Raw genomic sequence first — 20,350 nt, 5'->3', positions numbered from 1 at the left:
GCCCCAGATTCCAAATCTAATTGCATGAAACGAGAGGCTTTCAGCACTTCTCATCCTACACAAATAGTTTCCATTTTGATTCCCAATCTACTTGACAAAGTATTTGAAAGTTGTTGTTTTTACTGCAATATGAGTATAAAAAAAAATAGCTCCACTCAGTGAACTTGGAAGTCATGGAATAATAATCCAACAACACAAGCCTTCTTGGAAAACTCTTCTGAGAATAACAGTGCCCTTGGGCATGTCTAGAGCCTTGTTTATTAAAACAATATAGTTTAAGAATTAATGCATTTATACAGCAGGACTTATTACATAAGAATATTGTGCTTCTTTCACCGTCACAAAGGATCTAGTTACTAAATTAATGTAACCCATTTTAAAGGTTTTTCTCTTAATCTTATTTGGATTTAAGTAGCTGTTTTTGAGAGAAATATGGAAAAGGGGATAAAAGGAAACCTTTCCACAAATACTCATGTCAGCCAAACTCTTCGCGGGTTCTGCTTCTTAAACTGAAGAATGCAAGGAGAGATCAAAATTAGGGGAAATAAATCACATTTCCAGAAAAATCTGTATTTGTGTTGGAACAGGGAATGTCTGACGGAGCAGGGAGATATTGGGGGACTGAGAAAGTTGGGAAGAATTGAAAGCAAATTAAGGTTCCAATCCTGCGCGCAATTACGCACATGGCTAATTGGTGTGTGCGAGCCGGGCTGCGCGTCCCACTGACAGCCAGGCACACACGTGTCCGCAGGACCGAGCGCCCCGGTGACGCCGGAGCGGTGATCCCACCCGTGCGCCCGGCGGCTGGCGCTGGGCAGACCCTGCGGGCAGCTCCCTCGGCACCGCTCCCCGCTCTGCGGGCGCAGCAGAGGCGCGGGGGGCAGCGGGGTGGGTGCGATGCCGCCGGGTCGGGCTCAGCCCCTGGCAGGCGGACGGGGTGGCAGCACGTGGCGTGCGGCTCAGGAGCCGACGTTCCGTGAAATCCCACAGAGTGACCGGCACCGGCACTGCCGGGTGCGGCACGGGGAAACGGCTTTTTTGCGGAGCTGCTTTTCTGGTCTCACCTGCCCTTCACCCGTGGGTAACCAAGGAAGAACAACAAAAATAATCTTTTGGGTCAAGCGGAGTTGAAGGAGCGGTGCTGAGTGAGACCCAAGCGCTGCAGCTCTGGCCCTCGCTGGAAGCCCAGGGAGAGAAGGTGCCCCCCATCTCTCTGTGGGAAGGGATGGCCACAGCCAGGCCCCCTCGCCCTGACTCTGCCAGCTCCCGAGCTGCCGAGGGTCCAGGGAGGAGCGGCAGCCCCCTGCCAGCCCATCCGCCATGGAGCAAGGGCTCATCCTGCTGCTCCACAGCAGCCCTGCACCACGCTGGCTCGTTCCCTCCTTCCCAAACGGCTCCAGGGATCGTCGTGCTGCTCTGGGCTGGGCTGGTCGTCCTCCTTTTCTTCCAGGAACACGGTGCGATAAATCAAGGCAGAAGAGCCCTGCTGCTGACAGCACCTGTAATGAGCCAGCCGAGCTGGCGACAGGCTCTGGTTTATAGGTGTCTCCTGGCTCGGGGGGGGGCGGGCACGGAGGAGGGATGGGGTGGGGTGGGGATGGGATGGGGTGGGATGGGGTGGGGTGGGGTGGGGATGGGATGGGGTGGGATGGGGTGGGGTGGGGTGGGGTGGGGTGAGGTGGGATGGGATGGGATGGGATGGGTGGGTGGGATGGGGTGGGAGGGGATGGGAGGGGGTGGGGTGGAGTGGGATGGGTGGGATGGGATGGGGATGGGATGGGGATGGGATGGGGTGGGATGGGTTGCGAGGGGGTGGGATGGGGTGGGGTGGGACAGGATGGCTGCTCACTGTGCCCGCCAAAAGTCTCCCGGCCCACGTCATGCTGTCCCACCAAGGGCAGGCACACTTTGCTATCTGCAGTCCTCGCACCGTGGAGGCCCCAGGGTGCAGGCAGGGGGGTTCATTTTAAAGTCCCTCTTCGCTGAGAAAAGTCTGGATTTCATAAGCTCTTTTCAGTATGAATTTTTTGAAATTTTTCACAGTGATATCACTTAAAGGTTTTCCATAGCCTCGGAATTTCTTCCAATTAATGGAAAAAGCATTAATGTCTGTTTAGGAAAATAAATTTTCCGTTACTGCAGAACCTCTTTGGTTATGCCTTATGCAGCAGAAGCCTCTGGATGGGCATATCCTGGAGAGCCCCAGACCCACAGCCCGGAGGACCCAGGCTCTGCCAGCAAGGTCATCCCGGCTCCGGGGCCAGGGCAGGAGCAGGGACACGGGGATGCTTTCCAGACCCTTCCAGCAGAATGAAATGATCCACCTTTCCCTGCTCCAGCTCCGACCCAGGGCACCCTGAGCTGTGCTCCAGCCCCGTGCCAGCCGTGCCATGCCGTGCCGTGCCGTGCCGTGCCGTGCCGTGCCACCAGCGCCCGGGCATGCTCCCCATCACCTCCTGCCCGATGTACTGGGGGCTGCGGGGGCTGGCAGAGCAACCGACGGCACTTTGGTTTCCCTCAAACAAACCTTACTTGCCCTTTGCAAATGCAGGAGTTAATCCGCCAATAAATGTCGCAGACGCAGCGTATGGATAATAAAGTCTGCAGTTGGCCTCCCTTTTATCGCCTGAGGAGCATTGCTGGATTCTGCGTCACATTAACTGTTTCGGGTCTGGAAACCCCATCCCAGCTCCTGCATGGGGAGCAGGGGGTTACCACCCCTCACCGCGCTCTGGTTTCACCTCTGGGTCCCCCGAGGCCGGCAGAGCCCTCGGCACATCGCAGCGGGATTATCCACGTGCCCCGTGGTAAAGCTCGGGGCCAGCAATGGATGGAGCTGGATCCTCCCTTGGACCCGAGCTCCTGCGCGGTGCTGGGAACCTCACGCTGCCCCGGCAGAGCACGCACAACCAGCGAGGGAGAGGTGAATACCCACCTTTCTTATTTACATTAATCTTACTTTAAATAGTCCTGTTTCTTAGGCAATGAACCACAGACAAAAAATTACTTCGGAAATGCTGAAATTAAAATATTTCAAATGAAATACCGAAAAATCTCCAAGTTGACCATGGTACTGGATTGGAAAACACAGTGTATATAGTTGCACGGGCAAGTTTCCAAATATTAGGGAAAAGCCACATCCTATTATTTCTGGAAGTTAAACCAGAATTCATATCTAAGAACATTGCAGTACCATGAGCGATACAGAGAAACCCGCCCAGCAGCACGGCTTGGGGAGCAGCACGTTGGGCTTCTCAAGGGAGGGAAACAACCCAGACGGTCCTTTGGCCCCGTCGCTCCCCAGCTGGCCGGGGTGTCCCCGCACTGCAGCCGCCACCGCGTTGCTGCCTGGCTCTTCCCATCGCTAACCGGGACGATGCTCAGCGACGGCCGGGCCGGGGCAGAGGCACCAGAGTGTTACACCACCGATGTGTCTCTCAGCTATAGGAGTGCTTGCTCTTGCATTTATAAATACCGCATGGAAGGAGTCTGATCTGTATTGTTTTATTTCTGCGTATTACACCCCTATCTGGTAAGGGATCCCAGCATGTTCAGGGATGTTACTGGGAAAAGACAAATATCCTCTCTTGTATGTGAGGTATTACTTTTATAAGAAACATTGTCATATAAAAGCTACTTGAAGAATTTGCACTGGCTGGAGGGGCTGAAGCGGGCAGCAGACACACAGCTCGTGGAAATCTGAGGTGGTTGTGAGAACATCCCGCTGCTCCTCCCCACTCTTCTGAATAAAAGAAATTACGGGGTTTTTTCAGTCTCTGATATCTCCAGTCAGTCCCCGGGCCAGTTAGCAGACGTTGTAAACAGAATATGCTTTAACAGGACTGTAAATAAAATTTATGGCTGCTGTAACTTACAGCAATCAGACCACGGGACTCTCTTAAAAACACACGTGCCTTTTTCTTATTTAGAGATCTCACCATTTGGGAACATTTGATCCCCTTTCAGTTTTTGGGATAGTGAAATTTGGAAAAGCTGAAGAGAATTTTGGTGATCTGCACCTGCTTCGCTTTCCCATGGCACGTGCAGAGTACAAGTCCGTGGCTAATTTTCAGCATATGTGTTGTGCCGGGCTGGAGCTCGACCTCCCAGGGGCAATATTCCCAAGTTAGGGTTCTACCTAGAATAAATTCACTTTTTCCACTCACTTGTGTGTCTGTGTATAGAATCATCCTTTAATACAACAGGACAAAGCACCTGGGTGAAATGTTTAAAAAAATAAAATAAAATAAATAAAGAGCAGAAGAATGACAGCGACCGATGACACACCCCACTGCTGAAGAGTTTCCCTTATTTCCCTTTCCCAGGGAATCTCCAGCTGCTCCTCTCCAGCCCGTGCTCGGGGCAGAGTTGCAGGTAGGAGAGGAAGCGATGGACGGCTCTACCACCGGCTCCAGGGCTCCAGCCCCACGGCCACATCCAGCCCCAGGCGTCCAGCTGGGCTGAGGTGGTGGAAATTTTGCTCCTTCCAGCTTCGGTTTTTCAGCTGAAACTCCTGGCGAGGTTTCTGTTTTGCTGAAGATCAAGTTCCACCTTCTCCCTGCGGTGCAAGAGCCTGGCCCAGGTCTAAGAGGTCTCTGGCGCTGGCAGCAGCCCCCAGAGCAAGTGGGAACTCTCCGGGTTACACGAGGAGCTGCGCGGTCCCGTCAGCGCGGCAGCTCCGCCGGGGCTGGCGGCAGCAAACGCCGTGCTCAGGTTGGGGCGGGGGGCGAGCAAACCCCTCCTTTAAACACGGGACCTGGGCACAAAGATTTCCCGTCCCTATGGCTCAGCAGGCGCCGAGGATTCCCGGGGAAAAAGAAAAGCACGATGGAGGAGGTGAACCCAGGAGGTGAACTGCTAAGGTAGCCCGGCTCTGCGAAGCGGGGTGCTGCGGCGCTGGGGCGAAATCCTCCCGGGGAGGGGAACCCGCAGCACGTTCTGTGATGCCAAATAAATTCAGTGACAGCGCAGAGAGGGATTTTTCTCTCAATAAAGACCTAAAAGGTTTTAAAGACTTCACAAAAATAGCTTTGAACAGTGTCTGAAACAGTCTAGCTCTGGGGTTCCAGCCTTTAGTAGGAAATTTTCTGATGGAGCACTTCCATTGGAAACTGCAATTTCAGCGACATGAGAACATTTCACAGGAATATATTGATTTCAAGTACATTTTTACATGGATTTCATTTTGCTACTGCTGATACTTTTCATTTGGGTTTATCATTGTTCTTCATCAAATATTTAACTAGTAAGAAGTAATATTTGCTAAGAATCTCAAATTTCGGGATAATTTAAGGCATGACTTTCTCAATTCAAAATATTGTTTTATAAATAATTTTCTGCATCAGAAACATCCTGGTTTCTAACTGGTTTTAGTTTCAAAATGAAAATTTTCAGTTACAATGACTCATGATGGTGAAAGCAACCGCGATGACATCACTCCTGCTGTTTTGCAGCAGGAAGCTCTTGCCCTGCATGGCGTCAACGCACGCAGCGACGCGGCTGCACAGACCAAGCCGACAGAAGGAGGACGCGCCGGTGTCACCTTCCCGGCTGCTCGTTATGGCTCTCCAGACCACAGCCACGCACCGTAAGCCCAACGAGCAGCCCGGGAAGCCACGGGAAGCAAAGCTGCGGAGAGTCAAAAGAGGCAGGGAGGGCAGTTTAAGAAACTTCTATTTAAGGAGAAATCCCTCCGGTCGGGGAGCTCATTCTGTGCTGGGCTTCAGGCCCGTGGACAGTGCTGGCACCTGCGGCACCCGGGCCCCGCCGAGGGGCAGAGCCGGGGCAAAGACCCCGGGTGCAGAGGAAAACTTCCGCAGACGCACGCGACCGCGCTGTTGAACTCCTCCACGGATTTGTAAGCAGGCGCGATAACGGCAGCGATAGCGCGCAGCCATCAGCGCTGATGGATATCTGGCGCGGAGGCTGAATAGGACCATGGTCTCCGAGAAGCTTTTTGCTTCCGAGCCTCAGAGCCTGAAGGAAATAAAGCCCTTGGTAAAATAAGAGGATCAGATAAGCCGGGAGAAAAATGGAATTGCATAAAGTAAAAATAACTAATCTATCTGGTTTTCACCACATACAAAAAGCAAGAGCTGATCCTAAAAGATACCCGATGGATGCGTGCTCACCGGTTCAGAGGCGAGGTTTCTTCCTTACTTTTCAAAAAAGAGGGAGACCTGTGGCTGGGGCCAGAGAGCCGCCCTGCGCGGTGCTTCCAACCAGCATTCAAAGGCCGTCAGACTTGAAAGCGTTTAAAACCCAGGAAATGCTAATACTATGTTTTATTACATTTGAAAGAGACAAAAATCCTTTGGCCCAAATCCTCTGTGCTAAATAAACAATATTTTAGTTCTGAGCTATGCACATCGAGCCGGTAACGTCCTCTCCGCTGTGCAAATAGGCGGCTGTAACGTAACGCTTTCCGAAGGGCTCCGCAGCTCCAGTGGGGCCCCTGTTTGACTCGGGGAAGGAATTGGGTTCACATAACCCTCACTTAAAAAATAGACTGGCACATTTTTGCTTTATCAAACTCTATTTGCAAAAGGCTAGGGCTAAATGATCTGAAAAGGTTATTTTGAAGCAGGGTCACCCTTGCTGCCACAGGTCTAATAAAACAAAACTATAGCCAAATTAGAAACATATTTCATCTAATAGGGGAAAATATAATTGGTGAATCTGTCTGGTGTTTGACCTACAGTATTTATGCTAAATGAAAGTTTAAATATATCACAATGCAGCATGAACAAGAAAAGCTGCATTCACTATATATTCTGTGGTTTGATCCCTTCCCCTTAGCCCTTAGCTTCGCACGAAAGCCAACATCAGCATTAGCTTTGGCCGCGTTACACAGATGCAATGAAATAAAAGTGATGGCCAAGATTTGCAGAAGCGATGAGTGATTCTGGGTAACTACCCGGGTAACCGAAGACGCTTGGTGCTGTCCCTCTGACAATGAGGCCTCTCGGGGCGGGGAGTTTGACATCCCGGCGCTGATGATCTCAGTGTTGCAAGTCAGATTTGAAGGCAGTGCTCGAGAGATGCTCGGCAAGAGGAGGACAGGGGTCTGCTGTCAGGGGTCCCGGCACTGCTGTCCTCATGGGCACACGGAGCCATGTGGCCGCGGAGTAGGTACAATAAAAATACAGATTCTGCATCTTCACAGCTAAAATACGATGCCCTGGTCACAAACATGGAGAGCGGGGCTGGGCTTCCAGGGCTGCTCACGCAGACCCCGGTCCAGCTGCCCTTCAAGCCGCTCCTGGAAACCCAAACTTTTCCCAAGCTGCTCCAGCCCGGACACGGGTGTCGCGGCTGCGGCTGCACAACAGCCACGGGCGGGTTCTGGGGCTGACGGGCGGGACCCCCCTGCGAGCGTCCCGGGGGCGGCTGTCCTGGGAGCCCTCAGCCTACCCCTGCCCTGCGGTCCCCAGCCCGGCACGGGCACTCGTGGAGGGCAGTCGCTACTCTCACGTGCGTTCGCTGACGATGCAGGAGGTGTAATTTGTGGTCAACCAGCTGTTTATAATTCCCATCGCCTATAGAGCCCCTCCCCCCGCCCCCAATAATTTATGTTCTGCATAAAAGCGAGAGGATCCTTGAGCAGCAGTGATGGATGAAGGAGATTATTAACAAGGATATCATTTTAAGAGAGTCTGTCTTTTGGTTCCTCGCAGTTACATAACATTTCATAAATTTCATAACAAATTGGTTCCCAACCCACTGGCCTGACAGCAGGCACCCCGGCCAGCCCCGCCGGCGGATTCGAGGGCTCCTGGGCTCCATCCGCACCGATCTGCTCCCCACGGACCACGCAGGTCCTGCCCCGGGCGGTCCTGAGCCTGACTCAGGTGCTGCTGTGGAAAGACCGGCACTAATCAGAAGGTAACGATGTTCTCATCAGCCCTTGCCGACGCAGAGGGGAAGGATTTTCAGGTAAGGTTTTTGGCAGCACGGCGGAAGCCAGTACAGCTCGTCCAGGTCTGGACATCGGCTGCCAACCCCGATCTCGGTGTCAGCGCCGCAGAGTCTCCATCCAGCGTCTTTCGCCGGGACGAGACGCCAAAACACCCCCGGCTGCCCCCCGCGGCAGGGAAACGCCCCACTCCGCAGCACCCCCAAGTCCGCAGTGCAGCCCAGCACGAGGGGGACGGATCGACAAGCGGCACCATGCACCGTCTGCAGCCCCGCCATGCCTCAGCCCCCTTCGCCTTCCCCCCCCGCGGCCCCAGCCCAGAGCAGCCTTCGGGGCAGACGCTCTCCCCTCTGCACGGTGGCAGAGCGGGATGGCCACGGCTGCCGATGCGGGGAAGCCTCTACGCAGGGATATACGGTATTCGTTAGGAGCGCCCTTCTGACGAGGGACACGTGCCAATCCCTGTGTTCCCTCGCATTCGTGTGCTTCAGCAAAACCCGCGTACGCTCAGCCAAACTTATGTAGCTGTGATTCATCTCTCGCAGGAGTTCAGACTGAAAACAGAAAAATCCCAACCAAACAATCCTTTAAACTCCGAGCCCCAGTAAATCGACCCCTCCGGCGGGAGGAGGGACGCATGGCTCCTTCCACCGACACGCTTCGGGCGAGCGCGGTGCGCAGGCAGGACCCGGCTCTGCTCCCCTGGGCCCGGCTCTCCGAGCCAGAGACACACCAAAATCCCAAATAGAGCGGCAGGGCTACAACAATGGGGTGAGAAGATGGGCTTGGAAGACAGGAAGGTTTTTTTCTCTTCCTTTTCTCCCCCCTTTTTTTTCTTAAAAAGCTTCATGCGGAAGAGAAAGAGGCTAATTAAATTCTTTTGCTGAACATATTTAGCGAGTCTTTCAGAGAAGTGATTGCGTTTGGCCGCTGTCCAACAGCGAGGAGATAGGATTGTGCTCAGGAACAAGCGAGAGCAGAGCACTGATTTAGGAGGATCCAGGCAGATGACCAGCTGACAGGGTCTGGCCTGTCTCAGACACAGAGGGAGGAAGGATAAGGGTGGCCAAGGTGGCTTTCTCAAATTCCTGGTGCATGAGGTTAACACAGATCTCGTCTCCACGACATCCTCCAGTGCTTAATTTACAGTACGCCCCAAGCGTGCGCTCGCAGCCCATGCACCACGCTGCCTGCACTGATACAGACATTATTATTTATTCAGTACCAAGCATCCCATGCATCCAAAAATAAATAAAACCGTTTGCTGCAGCAGCAGCCCCGAGGCCGCACTCCGCGCTGCACTGACGCTAACATGTACTACAATTTCCAGCCTCGTTCATGTTCAGCAAGCATCGAATACGCTCCTGAACTCGGGTGCTCGTCTGAGCTGAATTTCCAGGCTCCCTCACCCCACTCTGGCTGTCCCAGCACACAGCCAGGACCCCGCCACAGGACCGTGGAAGGACGTGTGCTGCCCACCGCGAGCGCTCCCGTCAGGGCGCCCGGCACCGTGCACCCCCAGGGTCTGAAGGGCACGCCGCAAGCACCGGTGTGCTCAGGGCCCCGAGGGACAGCACCAGCGTGGCCGCGTGGGGTGCCCTGTTGTGCCACGGGCGAGGATGGGGTGCGAGGCAGCCCCACCCCTAAATCCCCGTGCGTCCTTGTGGCGGGTGGTCTCCCCACAGCTAGCCCCCGTCCCACGCACCACGGGGTACCTGCCCCCGCGCCGCGCCAGCTCCTGCAGGGTGGCACATTTCCATCGCCTCAGCACATTTACATCTCTTCACCTATTTCCGGGGCAAATTGCCGGGTTTTATGACGCCTGACCGGCTCCCTCGGGGATATCATTAGCGGGCAGTTAGTGAACCACGACACGAGGTTCTGCTTTTCCCACAAGGTTCCTGTGAGAAAGCCCTCCCTCCCTCCCCCCACATTTATCTTATCTCCCAGGGTGGCTGAGCTCAGTCCCCGGACCCCTGGGCGCCGGGGAGCACCAGGGAGCTCCGGAGCAGTCGCCGGAGCCGTCCTCATCCTCAGCGGCTGTGCCCCGCTGCTCGGCTGCTCTCTCAGAGCAGCTCAGCTTTTCCCTCGGATTTCAGCTTTGGTACGAGCGGTCTTTGTGCAGGAGGAGGCTGGGGAAGGCTTTAACGCCCGAACCACTCCAGACATGATGTCTGCTTTAGCATCCCAGGGCTCTGAGCATCTCCGGCCTCACAGGCACCGGGGGTTCCCCCAACACTGGGGTCCGGCAGCCGGCACAGCCCCGTTCCCAGCACTGCTGGACCCCCAGCCCAGCCCCGCCGGGGTCGAGCTTTGCCCTGGGGCAGCGGCAGCAGAGGCCGTGGCACCCAGCAGCGTTCCTGGGAGCGCTGGAGATCCCGCGGGGGTCAGAGCCCCGGCACGGCCGGTCAGACACGCTCGACGGCGGCCGAAGTCCTGGACAGCATTCCTCAGCGCTGGGGCTGCCCCGCCGTCTCGCTCGTACAAGGCGCTTTACTGGGAAAGTCTTAACAGAGAGACAGTTTCATCCCAAGCAGATGTTTCAAATTTGTTGCTAACCCATATTTATTTAGACTGATAATAACAGGCAGCCCTCCAATTGTGCCGGGAGTTTTTACAATAAACTCAAGCTCACATTATCAAAAGCAAATCAATTAACAGCGCCATCGGGCCCCACCCGTCCGTGTGATTCCCGCCATGCGGCGCTGGCGCGGCCGGGTCCGTCCCGAGACGGAGCTCCCTGCGGTGTCATCCCAAACCCGACCAACCTTCCTGGAGACCCCCCGCCGCTGCCTCGTCCCCTGCCCCATCTAAAGCTCCTTTTTAATTGACTTCAGAGAGAGGAACAGCGATGCTTTCTAAGGGGAGGATTGATTTAGATGTGCAGTTTTCTCCACAGACTTTGCAAATGGTTGTAACAAGGTCACAGAGAAAAACAATTTTATCCTCTGATTACCGTAACATGATAGGAGCTTAGAATTGCATCCACTTTGACTATTTATTTAGGCGTTGCTTGTCTGGTCCCTGAAAAAAAACCCCCTCAGTGCAGGAACCACATGTGGACAGGGCCAGGATTGCTCCCCAGTGCTCCCCAGTGCTCCCCAACCATTTGCAAGCGCAGTTTGTGGGTGCTGCGATGGAGCTGCCGCAGCTCCCAACACCAGCTGAGCTCAGCACAGTGCGAGACCTAACCATTACAAAAACGGGGTGCATTTCTGCTAGACGGTCTCTGACGAAGAACATCTTTCTGCATCCATTTTTATTGGTCCAAACCGGCCAACTTTTAGAAAGCACATAGGGGAAAGCAGACGGCACATCAGCTCTTCTTGATCAAGCTAAATCCGCACAGAAAAATGAATACAGAGGTTGAACATACCTCACTTTGTGAGAATACTCATCCAGAGTGAAATATTACAAATATTCAGTGAATTGTCAAAATAATGGGAATATAACAAGGTCGAAATACTAAGCCATCTGATCGTAATCAGCCCTAATTCCAGCAAAGCCACGTTTAAAGGAGATTGTTTTGTCAAAGGTTTTTCATGGCCCGATGGCTTTGTAGCACAAGGTTGTTTGGATCAAGTCATTTCTGATGAACATTTATTATGGTGAGGAAATGTCACATTCATTTTATGCTGTGAAAGTTCATAAACTTTCTCAGATGATAGATAATTTAAGGACTTCTCAGCCCGTAACCTGTTGCCTTAGGAATGATTTAAATGCAGGGCATGAGGCTGGGACACCGGTCGTGGCGGTCGTGGCACCCGCCAAGGAGTGCCGGGACCAGAGGCCACGGGTGCTGCGGGAGCGCGGGGATGTCGCCCGGCATGGCCGGCACAGACCCCCGCCACCGCCCAGGCACGGACCAGGCAGCTGGTGCAGCCAGCGCTCAGCGCGGCAGAGCAGCCGCTGGTTCCGTGGACAGCAGTGCCGGGGGCGATCCCGGAGGGAGGAGACATCCCGCAGGTGCCCGGGGGGGCCGGCGGAGGAGGGTGGGTGCAAGCGGCCGGGGGTCGCTGGGGGAGCAGTGCCCGAGGCGAGGGGCAAACCGGCATCTCCGAGCGGCAGGAACCAGCGCCACACGAGTTCCCTTGCCGCAAGGGTTAACCCTCCCGTGCGCGAGCGGTGGGGGTTTTGCTGACTTTTTGCTCTTACATCATGGCTGTGCTATGAGGCCTGGCAGGGGTCCGCGTTTCAGCGCTGCAGCTCCCAGCTCGGAGAGCTGTGTAATTTTTGGCACCGGGAACAGGAGCCTCATCCGGGGCAGCGTGGACGGGACGGAGGCACTGAGCGCACCCGTCCCCTCGCTGGGGCTGGCGGGGGCTCGCCCAGAGCCCGGCACTCAGGGGTCTCTCCCGGGGAAAGGAAGGTGCCGAAAATGCTTGTGTGCAAGTCCCGGTTGTGAACCGGGCTGAGGGGGTGGGGGGCCTTGCTGTGGGCAGCACGGCTCCACGTGCCACGGCACGGCAAGGCACAGCATGGTGCAGCGTGGCAGAGCGTGGCACGGCGTGGCGTGCTCCTGGGATGCCCCTGGTCCTTCGGGGCAAACTTCATATCTGGGCATTTCCAGGGGACCAAGCAGAGCCGGACCCGGAGGTGCCCAGCTCCAACCCCGTGCTCCGACAGCGAGGCACCGGCCGCCTGGCTCCAGGCAGCAGGAATGAACTTCCAGAGCAAAACCAGGCAGCCTGAGTCAAGTACTCCCTAAAACCATCAATTACGCCATGACAGCCCAGAAGGAGAGGAGGGGAAGTCAGGGCCGTGCCGCGTAGGGGAGTGTGAGGCCAGAAGGAGAGAGCAGTAGTTGAAAAACACGGCTGTGAATCCGGAGGCAGCAATGGTATTTCCAGATGCACGAAGCCTTGGGTGGGTGTGCAAGGGCTGCAGAGCCGCAGCACCAGCACACTCACCTGGGGGCCTTTGGGGAGCAGGAGCCGGTCGCGCCGCTCCTCCCGCCCTGCGCGGCCCCATGGGAGCCCGGCCGGAGCAGCGGGATGAGCGCCATGGGGAACGGGGGTGCGGTGCTGGCAGGCACAAGGGCTAGTGTGGGTTATAAGCACCATTAATGCTGAAAGGGAGAATAAACACACTATCAATAAAGTTTACGGATGAGACTCAGCTGGGATAAGTTGCAAATACCACCAACAGCAAAAGACACAGGACGCAGAAGAATTAGGAAAATGCAGAATACAACCAAGAGAAACATGGCTGGGACACAGCGCAGCCGAAAGAACCGAGACACGAGGGAGTGAGAGGGAGGAAACAGGAAAATCTGGATGCTGTTCTGATGGGAGAGGCAAAAAAGATTCCAGACAGAAAATTTGGGATGAGCCTGCAATGACAGACGAAGGCAAAGATTGTTTCCAGCCCCGCTATCGTTTCAGGCCATGGAGACGTGCCGGTCTCTATCAGTGACTGGAGCAAAGCTAGGTGCTGTGCATCGGCCGGGACTCCTCCGGGGCAGGACGGGGCTCTTGGAGGAAAGCGAGAGCCACCAGGCACCACGCCACCAGCAAGGCTTGGTGCTATCGCCCAGTTCCCCCAGCAAGGGCAGGAGGAGGGGAAGGGGGTGCACAGGCTGCCGGCTGTGCCAATATTCGATGGGAGGTATCAAGAGTTGGACCCAAGCACAGATTAAGTATTCCTGGTTTTCTCTTTTCCTGGTAGACAGATGTACGAGACACCCAAGGGAAGCAGTAAAAACTTTCATTTTGCGTGCTGAAAACAAAACAAAAACACAAATAAGAAGGTAGACTAACTATTGGGAAATACATCCCGGAGCGCAGTCTCATCAGGTGACCTGGCAGATCTTCAGCACCTCTGGGTCTGGAAAACAAGGAGGCCAGTTGTGAGTTTATGTATTATTCAGCACAACAAAGTTAATTGGAACACTGGAAAATCATCAACAGCAACTTTCTTTCAAAACTTATTCATAATAAAAATAGTCCACAGAAAAACAAAACGCAAGTATGCATGGGACTAACATTAAATTACCTCGGTTTTATCATATCTGAACCGGGAGGGGAAAGCAATGACATCTGGACAAGCCATTAGCGGCAGGAGGCTTAGCGCTGTGACTGAGGGTCACCGCAGTCCGTCCGTCCAGCGCGGCAGCAGGAACGGCTCTTGCTGGTCACGGGGATCGTGTTTCCCGCGCCGGGTTCTGACCTCCGCGGGAGGAAGGGTCGGTTTCAGCAGAGTGCTGCGCCAGGGAGAGAGGGAGGAACAGGCCACCACGCTGGAAATGATTCCTAACTGGCTGCTGCTTCTCAAAAAGTAGGTTACTTCCCCATGGCTAACAAACATCGCTGTCACCTTTTATGTGCCTTAGAAATCCACTTTTGACGGACTTGATGGATGGAGAACAAAACTGAAACGAAATGCTGGGAGACAACGGTCTCATGCAGGTGTCCCCTTTCCCCGTACCCGGGCTGGGGGCTTTGCAGGGTTCACAACCCCAGGAGCACCCTGCCCTGCCTGCGGAGCCACCTCGGGACACCGCAGCCCCGTCGCTGCCGGTGCGGGGCTGCCCGCAGAGCAGTGGTGCCGGAGCAGGAGCTGCACCCAGCTCTCCCCAGCGCGGGCCCGGGACCATGCCCTGGAAGCTGGGAGGAAGCTTTTGTTGTACAATGAGAAGAGGAAAATCAAATGTTGTTCGTGCTGATGAAAACAAACCCTTTCCACAGCAGCTGCATAAGCAAAGAAAAGCCTCTTCCCGTTCTCTGCACAGGAGCCCGGCGTCCCCGCACCCAGGAGGATGGAGGGCTCGGTGGGGACCCACGCGAGTCCATCCCTCCCTACCGAGGCAGGAGGAGACGGCACCATCCCAGGGCCAATTCCTCACGGCCAGAGCCGCCCGAGATGCCACCAGCAACACAACGCCACGATGCTCAGCAGCAGCTCCGACTCCCCACGTGATGCCACGAGTCTCTGGCTTGTCCCAACGCTCTGCCGTGGGTGACCGGAGGACCAAAGCAGGTCCGTGCAGGGGCTCTGAGCTCCCCGTCCACCGCAGCCGGGGCAGCCCCACCAGCGCTCTGCCCCGGGCCGGGGCTCAGCAGCCTCAGCCCCTGCCAAGGCTGGGCAGGATGCTCGTGGGGAGGCCAGGCTGGACGGGATCGTCAGGTTGCAGAGAAAGGCGAAGGAAACATTTAATGAGCCTGGCGTGAGCTTTAAGCGGCGTGCCGAAGTGTAGGGAGATGCATGTCCGGGCGCTTTGCTCTAGACTTCTGCATCTAATAAAACCAATTACGTATGCAGCACGAGCAACCAGGAGCGTAATTATAGCGAACAGCAGCTCGCGGTGGCTGGCACCGGGACGGGGACTGCAGAGCAGGAGCACCGCCAGCACCGCGCCGGCAGGGACGGCCCTGATCAGCACCACCGGCACCGGGTTTGGCCGGCAGTGCCAGGACGCTTTGTTTGCACCTGAGCGAGGCTATATGATCATCTCTTTATTTAAAACAGAAAAATATCCAAAAAGAACCCGCAAGCGTGTTTACTCAATTTAACATCTGGAACATAAATAAAAGATGGCCGGAGAGCAGGATTTCTTTGGAGAGTAGGAAACAAAGTACCTTGCCACTAACTTATTTTAGCAGTTCTCTGTAATATAATTTCCAGTTCATTTGGTTATCAGAAACACTGATTATTTTCACGCTGAAGAAGCCATTTCAATGCCCAGCGCAGTACGTCCCATGTTTGGGATTCTGCGTTAGTTTTTTGATATCCACTAATTTCTCCATGCTGAGGCAAATTTGTCACACGCATGGGTCTGTTTGATTTCATTAAACAGAATATTTAAGCATAAAAATTGTTTAATCGCCTTGTGTCATTATGAGATGAATTTCATTTTGCATACATTTGCATATTTCATCAAAATTAAGGCTGCTAATATGCAAATGAGAGACAGGTTGCGGCTGAGGTGTTTATTGTAATAGCTGCAGGCTGTTCCACTTGAAAAGCTTCTGGGCGGTGGGGTGGGAGGGGGTGCAGAGACCCCTCTGAACACCTTTTAAAATCTATTTGCTGGGATTTTTCCCACCACCGTCCCCTGTGAAAACGCGCTGGGTTTGCGACGGGCGTTCGGTCTCTCCCGCCCCCAGTGCCTGGTCCGTCAGAGCTGGATGTCACTCTGCTTTCCCTCCACCGCAGCAAGAATCACGGAAATAAAAATAACCCCCCAAGCTCACAACCGTCCTGGAACGCAGGGAGGGGGAGCAGAACCCCGGAGCCCAGGGCAGCCCCCCGGGAAAACACCCGGAGCCCAGATGAGCCCCAGAAATGGAGATTTTCCCCCAAAACCTGGGGAGCGAGGCATCTCCCCTCTCTCACTGAACGCAGTGAAGGTCAAGTTCCTCCAGACCTGTTTGAGAGGCCCAGACAGACAAATCATGAAAATCAATCCACAGTGGCTAATTAATGCAGACTTCATTAGCACGCAGCAGCTGAATGATCCGCATCCAGCGGTTATCGTGCTTTGCGGCAGGCCCAATAAATCGGGGTGAATCCAGCTATCCCGGCCGAGCACCGGGCGCTGCTTAACTTGTATTTTCTGATCGATGCAAAGGCCTCCTCCAGCGTGTCACAGTCAGCACTTTTACTGCTCAGAGCGCGAGGCTCCAGAAATTTTATATGATATGGCATCAGTCCCTCACATTTTATTTTTGAAATATATTCTTTGCTCGTTATTTATGAAGAAAGTTATTTCACGTTTTTAACCCGTTATAAAGACCATTTTTTTAAAAAAGCTATTCTGTGCATTTAGCAACTGTTGTATTTTAGAAGCTGGAGTAACAACATCTAAAATATAAAGCCCATGATGAGCGATTAGCTACTTCGACTTGTGTATAGTAATTAAACCAAAATTAACTGGTGAGCAGGCGCAGCCATCCATCCTGAGCAGGAGCCTGTTCTGCTGACTCCGCACAGAGCTCCCAACGCAGAGGCACAACGTGAACTCTTGCTAGGGGCTATGGACAATGGCTGAGCAGCACAAAGGAAAGAGCTTATGAGAATTTTTAAAAGCTTTTGGAATTAACATTTAAAGCACAATGGGCTTTTTCAGCACGTATTCGTCAAACCAAAAATTATACCATCACTTCTCCAAAGAAAACTCTAGCGGTGTCTTTGCTTTAGTGCTCGGAGATAAGTGCTGCCTGTATATTAGAACATGGGTATTCCTAGGTTTTTACATTTTTTTGGTAAATGTTAGCTCTGAATGGCCACTCTACAGTGACTAATAAGGGAAGGTAACCCTGCACTCCCGCAGCACAATTGCAAAGGAATGCAAATCCCAGTGCTATTCTGAGCATTTCGCTTCGCACAGAGGAAGGAGAATGGGACCACCTTAAGTCCTTCTGAAAGGCTAAGGCTCAAAGGTATGTATTTGCTTAAAAAAAAAAAAAAGTGTAGTGATTGCAGAGAAAAGAGAAACCTGAGAGCTTATTCTTGAACAGTCAGACAGGGTCACCAAAACCAGACTAAATAGTCTGACTGCAGGGCAAAGCACTGGGGCTGTCTGAAAAATGATCCTCTGGATGGAGGGACTAGCAAGGAAAAACAGGGAAGGAGGGCTGGGTGGGAACGCAGAGCTACTAGAGACACGGCCAGAGGAGCCGCAGAGTGACACCAAGCCGGGGGCACGGCAGAGCACACCGCAGCCCCTGCAAGCTGAGGCATTCCCTAGGGCTCCATGGGACATCGAGTTGAACAGGGGGTACTTCAGAGGATGCTCCTTTAACAGTTAAAATATCAGAGTATAAAGAACATACGTTCTCCTAACATCACCCACAGAGCGAGACCAGCTCTCGTGCCACCCGGCAGGAACCAGCCGGCTCCGCAGCAGAAGCCTGGCAGCCCTGAGTGTTCGGCTTTTACTCCACGTCTTTCTGGCCAAGTACCTTGAAGCAGATCTTGACCCTGGCAAGGGCAAACTCTAAAACCCTCCAGTGCCTGAGGGAGAGAAACAACTCAGAGAGAGCTCATAACTCATCCTTCTTGCACAGAGATTAAGCTTGATCTAGGAACCACTTGAAAGCTCCCTGCACTAGGACTAGGCGAAAGTCTATGTTCATATTGCTCACACCTTACTAGTACACTGCTATTAATTCATGTCTGGGTGTTTTTTTCCCAAAGGGTTACCTTACTTTCAGCACAGAAGGACCTTTCCAAAATAATCTCACAGAACAGCTACAAGAACAAACCTCCTAAGAGCAACAAGCAGAAATTTCACTGTTTAGATAAAGCTGTGTACCATCCCCTCCTAAGAGAATTGCATACCAGCACCTCACAGAGCACAAGAATTCCTCTCTGTTTCAGAAACAGCCTAAACTAAAACTATGCACTTGCTCTTTACCTCAAGTTATAAAACAAACACCCACAAAACTCACCCAAACCCCCTTTGTTATAGGGCCGATGCCCTTCCCTTGTATATGCTCCACCTGCCCGAGGTTTCCACCTGCGAGGAGCAGGATTGCAGGATCAAGCCCCCCCCATCCTTTAAAAGCCAGCTGCGAGGGCTGCAGGGAGATCCTAGGTGAGGGCCAGGCAGGAGTGCTCCTTTTGGGGGCTTGGGGGTCTTGGGGGCTTCCTGCCATCTCCTGCCAGGTGCCTGGGCCATGGGCCACACCATCTTCTGTGCTACCGTGTTCCTGAAGGTACGTGCATGGGCAGGGCCTCTATACCTTCATAGCTTGCTGCCCTTCAGCTTTTTTTTTTTTTTTTTTTTTGTCCACAACAGCTCCTTTTGCTCTTTTGGGCTTCTGTAACCTTTTTGTGCTGTTTAGTTTGATTCTTCTCTCACACAGCATGGACACCCCCTTTCTGAGTTTCTCTTCAGTGCCTGGCACCAGCAGCTGATCCTTGGCTCTGCTGCTGCTCCAGCATCCCTGCTGTGCTGCCCCTTTCCCAGCAGCCTGCGGCAAATTCCTAACCTTCCTGCTAGCTTTTGTTTTCCCATAGAACTTCTTATTTCTTCAGGTACAAGTCTGAAATCTGTTTATTGTGGCATTTGCTTGGGAAAGTGTACCAATGTGTGTGGGTGTTGGCTCCAGCAGGTATCTTTTTGAGTACAGAAAACCCTGGAAAATAAGGGGTATACCACAAAGCCTGATGTGCCCATGGCCAGGGGAAAGGGAGCACACAGCAGGTTAGAAAAACCTCCCAATTCAGCTGAATCAGAGGCAGATGACTGAGTAAACATGAGGCATTTGCCAGATATTAGGCAAGCAAGAAACTCTTTTAACTTACGACTGCACTTAATTACTGCTTTTTCCTCCCCTTCATAAGCTACATATGGGATTAATAATAATGCTGAATCAGATATGCTCTCTTATTCACCAAAAAGAACAGAGCAGTAGAAATGAGCAAAGGAAGCTCTGATGAGGTAAACCACACGTGCTGTGGGGCGAAAACTGCTTTTTTTTTTTTTTTTTTTTTTTTTACAAGAGGGTGGTGATCCCAGAGGAGACAAGCTGGCCAGCCTGTGCCTCCATTTCCCCATCTGCAAAGCAGGAACCCGCTCGCGGATAACTCCGGTGCCACCACCGAAAGGTGCTGCGGGTGCCCTGGGGACGGCTGTCCCCTGTCACAGCCCGCGGCACCCGAGAGGCTGCAGGACCCCGCTCTCCTTGAGATTGTGGGAAATGCAGCTAAAATACGGTGCGGCTGTGTAACAACCCCTGCAGGACAAAGCCACCCACGTGCTGGAGTTATTCAAAGTTAGCCTGAATATATTCACAGAGAGTATCCCGCAGCTAGAGGCGAGCAGATAAGTCACAACGTAAAATATCTCCCCCGCTGGGTACGGGCATGGTGCAGCGTGCGGGGAAGGGGCCGGGGTCTCGGCTGTCGCGGTGGTGTGAGCTGGTGAAATGGTGGTTTAGCTGGATGAAGTCATATGATGCAATCCAAACACACTCACAAGGAGGACGGTCAAAGCTCCGCAGCCCTTCGGTGGCAATGTTCGTTCCCCACAGGGGTGCTGAGCCCCTGACGGCACCGCGGTGCCGGTGGGTTGGTTTGGCCGGGAACCGGGGAGGAAGGGGCTCCCTCATGCATTTCGCTTCACTCCGCTGGTTGTTATGGGCTCTTTATCTGGGCATGCCAGTGGGCGCAGTGCTCGGGGACACTTTAATAACGGGAAAATTTAATTCAAAAAGCCCAAACTATGTGCTAGCCTGTGTTTGACTGTTTACCTGCTAATGTTTGCCAACTGCTATCTCATTAGCTGTACAGGAAATATAATTGATATTTCTGTAGAGACATGACACTTGTGTCTCTGCTGAAACGGGAAGGTTTTCTCAATGCTTCATATCGCTCCTGTTTGCTGCTTCCCATAAGTGATACTGCCTCATTTTGGGAAGGAATCCAAGAAATAAGAGCTTACCAGAGAGGCCTCTTGGAAGTATGGGCAGCTTTATGTCAGCCTGGGAG

The sequence above is a fragment of the Balearica regulorum genome, chromosome 17, assembly GCF_011004875.1.
Source record: "Balearica regulorum gibbericeps isolate bBalReg1 chromosome 17, bBalReg1.pri, whole genome shotgun sequence".
Classification (NCBI taxonomy): domain Eukaryota; kingdom Metazoa; phylum Chordata; class Aves; order Gruiformes; family Gruidae; genus Balearica; species Balearica regulorum.
The sequence above is the reverse complement of the archived record's forward strand: the minus strand, read 5'-3'. Positions refer to the sequence as shown.